This window comes from Arachis hypogaea, chromosome 12, assembly GCF_003086295.3.
Source record: "Arachis hypogaea cultivar Tifrunner chromosome 12, arahy.Tifrunner.gnm2.J5K5, whole genome shotgun sequence".
Lineage (NCBI taxonomy): Eukaryota > Viridiplantae > Streptophyta > Magnoliopsida > Fabales > Fabaceae > Arachis > Arachis hypogaea.
Genome location: NC_092047.1, coordinates 28,739,125 through 28,745,150, shown reverse-complemented (window position 1 = coordinate 28,745,150; position 6,026 = coordinate 28,739,125). Strand labels below are relative to the sequence as shown.

The 6,026-nt window shown below is 40.3% G+C and overlaps 1 non-coding gene across 1 annotated transcript; it reads left to right on the top strand.

Annotated features, from left to right (window-relative positions):
* The first annotated feature begins 4,858 nt into the window (after positions 1 to 4,858).
* LOC112730770 (small nucleolar RNA R71) lies at positions 4,859 to 4,966 on the top strand. The gene has a single exon (XR_003166580.1). It is a non-coding gene; the product is annotated as a small nucleolar RNA R71 (small nucleolar RNA).
* The last annotated feature ends 1,060 nt before the right edge of the window (positions 4,967 to 6,026 follow it).

Genomic DNA, 6,026 nt, shown 5'->3' with positions numbered 1-6,026 from the left:
ATTCCAAACTATCAATGAAACATAGCTCTAATCAGATGAGCGGGACTTGTAGTTTTTTGCCTCTTGAATAGTTTTGGCATCTCACTTTATCCATTGAAGTTCAGAATGATTGGCATCTATAGGAACTCAGAGTTCAGATAGTTTCATTGATTCTCCTAGTTCAGTATGATGATTCTTGAACACAGCTTCTTTATGAGTCTTGGCCGTGGCCCTAAGCACTTTGTTTTCCAGTATTACCACCGGATACATAAATGCCACAGACACATAATTGGGTGAACCTTTTCAGATTGTGACTCAGCTTTGCTAAAGTCCCCAATTAGAGGTGTCCAGGGTTCTTAAGCACACTCTTCTTTTGCTTTGGACCTTGACTTTAACCGCTCGGTCTCAAGTTTTCACTTGACACCTTCACGCCACAAGCACATGGTTAGGGACAACTTGGTTTAGCCGCTTAGGCCAGGATTTTATTCCTTTAGGCCCTCCTATCCACTGATGCTCAAAGCCTTGGGATCCTTTTTATTTGCCCTTGCCTTTTGGTTTTAAGGGTTATTGGCTTTTTGCTCTTGCCTCTTGGTTTTAAGAGCTTTTGGTTTTTTCTGCTTGCTTTTTCTTTCTATTTTTTTTGCCTATTTTTTTTTTCTGCAAGCTTTGTTCTTTGCTGCTTTTTCTTGCTTCAATAATCATTTTTATAATTTTTTAGATTATCAAATAACATGTCTCCTTGTCATCATTCTTTCAAGAGACAACATATTTAACATTCTTAAACAAAAACTTCAAAAGACATATGCACTGTTCAGGCATTCATTCAGAAAACAAGAAGCATTGTCACCACATCAATATAATTAAACTAAGTTCAAGGATAAATTCGAAAGTCATGTACTTCTTGTTCTTTTGAATTAAAACATTTTTCATTTAAGAGAGGTGATGGATTCATAGGACATTCATAACTTTAAGACAAAGTTACTAACTACTAATGATCATGTAATGAAGACACAAACATAGATAAGCACTTAGCATAAAGAAAACGAAAAATAGAGAATAAGAACAAGGAATGAATCCACCTTAGTGATGGTGGCGTTTCCTTCTTGAGGAACCAATGATGTCCTTGAGCTCTTCTATGTCTCTTCCTTGTCTTTGTTGCTCCTCCCTCATTGCTTTTTGATCTTCTCTTATTTCATGAAGGATGATGGAGTGCTCTTGATGTTCCATCCTTAGTTGTCCCATGTTGGAACTTAATTCTCCTAGGGAGGTGTTGATTTGCTCCCAATAGTTTTGTGGAGGAAAATGCATTTGAGGCATCTCCGGGATCTCATGGTGATGAGATTCATACGCCTCTTGAGCTCCATGAATGGGCTCTCTTGCTTGCTCCATCTTTTTCTTAGTGATGGGCTTCTCTTCCTCAATGTGAATGTCTCCTTCTATGAAAGCTCCAGCTGAGTAACATAGATGGCAAATAAGATGAGGAAAAGCTAGCCTTGCCCCAGGGGAGGGCTTTTCGGCTATTTTGTAGAGTTCAAGGGAGATGACTTCATGAACTTCTACTTCCTCTCCAATCATGATTCTATGGATCATGATGGCCCGATCCACAGTAACTTCAGATCGGTTGCTAGTGGGGATGATGGAGCGTTGGATGAACTCCAACCATCCTCTAGCCACAGGCTTGAGGTCCAGTCTTCTTAATTGAACTGGCTTGCCTTTGGAGTCAATCTTCCATTGAGCTCCTTCCACACATATGTCCATGAAGACTTGGTCCAACCTTTGATTAAAGTTGACCCTTCTAGTGTAGGGGCGTGCATCTCCTTGCATCACAGGCAAGTTGAACGCCAACCTCACATTCTCCGGACTAAAATCTAAGTATTTTCCCCGAACCATTGTAACATAATTCTTTGGATTCGGGTTCTTACTTTGATCATGGTTCCTAGTGATCCATGCATTGGCATAGAACTCTTGAACCATTAGGATGCCGACTTGTTGGATGGGGTTTGTTAGAACTTCCCAACCTCTTCTTTGAATTTCATGTCGGATCTCCGGATACTCATTTCTTTTGAGTTTGAAAGGGACCTCGGGGATCACCTTTTTCTTGGCCACAACATCATAGAAGTGGTCTTGATGGACTTTGGAGATGAATCTTTCCATCTCCCATGACTCGGAGATGGAAGCTTTTATCTTCCCTTTCCCTTTTCTAGAGGATTCTCTGGTCTTGGGTGCCATCAATGGTAATGGAAAAACAAAAAGCTTATGCTTTTACCACACCAAACTTAGAATTTTGCTCGCCCTCGAGCAAGAAAAGAAAGAATAGATGAAGAAGAAGAAGAAAATATGGAGGAGAGTGGGAAGAGGTGCATTCGGCCAAGAAGGGGAAGAGAGGGTTGTGTTGTGTGAAAATGAAGAGGAATGGAGGGCTTTATATAGGGAAGGGAGGGGGGTAAGGTTCGGCTATATAGGGTTTTGGGTGGGAAATTGATTTTGAATTTTGAAGGTAGGTGGAGTTTATGAGGTAGGTTTATGGGGAAGAGTGGATGGATGTGAGTGGTGAAGTGGTGATAGGGAAGAGAGATTGAAGTGATTGGTGAAGGGTTTTGGGGAAGAGTGTATGGGATTGTGGGAAAGAGGGGTGAGAAGAAGTGAGTGGAGGTAGGTGGGGATCCTGTGGGGTCCACAGATCCTGAGGTGTTCAAGGATTTACAACCTTGCACCAAATTAGGCATGCAAAATGCCCTTGCACACAATTCTGGGCATTCAGCGCCAGATTGGTGCTTGTTCTGGGCGTTGAATGCCCATTTGTGGCCCATTTCTGGCGTTGAACGCTAGAACCATGCTTGTTCTGGGCGTTCAGCGCTAGCTCTTCTCCAGGGTGCATTTCTGGCATTCAAACGCCCAGATGCTGCCCATTTCTAGCGTTCAGCGCCAGAACCATGCTCTGTTCTGGCGTTGAACGCCCAAAACATGCTTCTTACTGGCGTTTAGTAAGGTCTTCCTCCAGGGTGTGAATTTTTTTCTGCTGTTTTTGATTCTATTTTCACTTTTTATATTTATTTTGTGACTCCACATGATCATGAACCTATAAAGACATATAACTAAGAAAAATATAGTTAGATAAATAAAAATTGGGTTGCCTCCCAACAAGCGCTTCTTTAATGTCAATAGCTTGACAGTGGGCTCTCATGGAGCCTCACAGATGTTCAGAGCATTGTTGAGACTCTCCAACACCAAACTTAGAGTTTGGATATGGGAGTTCAACACCAAACTTAGAGTTTGGTTGTGGCCTCCCAACACCAAACTTAGAGTTTGACTGTGGAGGCTTTGTTTGACTCTGCTTTGAGAGAAGCCTTTTATGCTTCCTCTCCATGGATGCAGAGAGAGATCCTTGAGTTGTAAACGCAAGGTTGTCCTCATTTATTTGAAGGATCAATTCTCCTCTATCCACATCAATCACAGCTCTTGCTGTGGCTAGGAAAAGCCTTCCTAGGATGATGAATTCATCCTCATCCTTCCCAGTATCTAGGACTATGAAATCAGTAGGGATGTAAAGGCCTTCAACCTTTACTAACACGTCCTCTACTTGTCCATAAGCTTGTTTTCTTGAATTGTCTGCCATCTCTAATGAGATTTTAGCAACTTGCACCCCATAGATTCCTAGTTTCTCTATTACAAAGAGGGGCATGAGGTTTATCCCTGAACCCAGGTCACACAGAGCCTTAAAGATCATGGTGCCTATGGTGTAAGGTATTAAGAACTTTCTAGGATCCTGTTTCTTCTGAGGCAATGTCAGTCGATCCAGATCACTTAGTTCATTGGTGAACAAGGGAGGTTCATTTTCCCAAGTTTCAATGCCAAATAATTTGGCATTCAGCTTCATGATTGCACCAAGGAACTTGGCAGCTTGCTCTTCAATAACATCCTCATTCTCTTCAGAAGAGGAATACTCATCAGAGCTCATGAATGGCATAAAGAGGTTCAATGGAATCTCTATGGTCTCTAGATGAGTCTCTGATTCCTTTGGTTCCTCAGAGGGAAACTCCTTATTGACCACTGGACGTCCCAGGAGGTCTTCATCCTTGGGATTCACGTCCTCTCCTTCCCTTACAGGTTCGGCCATGGTAATTAATTCAATGGCCTTGCACTCTCCTTTTCGATTTTCTTCTGTATTGCTTGGGAGAGTACTAGGAGGGATTTCAGTGATCCTTTTACTCAGCTGGCCCACTTGTGCTTCCAAATTTCTAATGGAAGACCTTGTTTCATTCATGAAACTCACAGTGGCCTTAGATAGATCAGAGACTAAGTTTGCTAAATTAGAGGTATTTTGTTCAGAGTTCTCTGTCTGTTGCTGAGTGGATGATGGAAAAGGCTTGCTGTTGCTAAACCTGTATCTTCCACCATTATTAAAGCCTTGTTGAGGCTTTTGTTGATCCTTCCATGAGAGATTTGGATGATTTCTCCATGATGGATTATAGGTGTTTCCATAAGGTTCACCTAAGTAATTCACCTCTGCTATTGCAGGGTTTTCAGGATCATAAGCTTCTTCTTCATAAGAAGCCTCTTGAGTACTGTTGGATGCAGCTTGCACTCTATTCAGACTCTGAGAAATCATATTGACTTACTGAGTCAATATTTTGTTCTGAGCCAATATGGCATTCAGAGTATCAATTTCAAGAACTCCCTTCTTGATAGGCATCCCATTACTCACAGGATTCCTCTTAGAAGTGTACATGAATTGGTTATTAGCAACCATGTCAATGAGTTCTTGAGCTTCTGCATGTGTTTTCTTTAGGTGAATGGATCCACTTGTAGAAGTGTCCAATGACATCTTTGATAGCTCAGATAAACCATCATAGAATATATCCAGGATGGTCCATTCTGAAAGCATGTCAGAAGGACACTTTTTGGTCAACTGTTTGTATCTTTCCCAAGCTTCATAGAGGGATTCACCATCTTTTTGTTTGAAGGTTTGAACATCCACTCTAAGCTTGCTAAGCTTTTGAGGAGGAAAGAACTTGGCTAAAAAAGCCGTGACCAGCTTATCCCAAGAGTTCAGGCTATCTTTAGGTTGAGAGTCCAACCATATTCTAGCTCTGTCTCTTACAGCAAATGGGAAAAGCATGAGCCTGTAGACTTCAGGATCTACTCCATTAGTCTTAACAGTATCACAGATCTGCAAGAATTCAGTTAAGAACTGAAAAGGATCTTCAGATGGAAGTCCATGAAACTTGCAGTTCTGCTGCATCAGAGAAACTAGCTGAGGTTTCAGCTCAAAATTGTTTGCTCCAATGGTAGGAATGGAGATGCTTCTTCCATGTAAATTAGAATTAGGTGCAGTAAAGTCACCAAGCATTCTCCTTGCATTATTGTTGTTGGGTTCGGCTGCCATCTCCTTTACTTGTTCGAAATTTTCAATAAGGTTGTCTCTGGATTGTTGTAATTTAGCGTCTCTTAGTTTCCTCTTCAGAGTCCTTTCAGGTTCTGGATCAGCTTCAACAAGAATGCCTTTTTCTTTGTTCCTGCTCATAAGAAAGAGAAGAGAACAAGAAAAGAAGAGGAATCCTCTATGTCACAGTAAAGAGGTTCCTTATTGTTAGTAGAAGAAGACAAGGAATAGGGGTGAAGAAGAATGAAAAATCCAAACACAAAAGTGATGATAGGAGCAGAGATGTGAGATGAAGAGAAGTGTTAGTAGATGAATAAATAAATAGAAGGGGATGAGAGAGGGAGAGGATTTTCGAAAATAATTTTTGAAAAAGAGTTAGTGATTTTCGAAAATAGTTTTTGAAAAAGGTTAGTAGTTTTTTCGAAAATTCAAATAAAAAATAAAATAATTAGTTAATTAAAAGGAAATTTTGAAAAAGAGGGGAGATATTTTCAAAAATTAGAGAGAGAGAATTAGTTAGGTAGTTTTGAAAAAGATAGGAAACAAACAAAAAGTTAGTTAGTTAGTTGAAACAAAATTTGAAAATCAATTTTTAAAAGATAAGAAGATAAGAAGTTAGAAAAGATATTTTGAAATCAAATTTTTGAAAAAAGATAAGATAAGA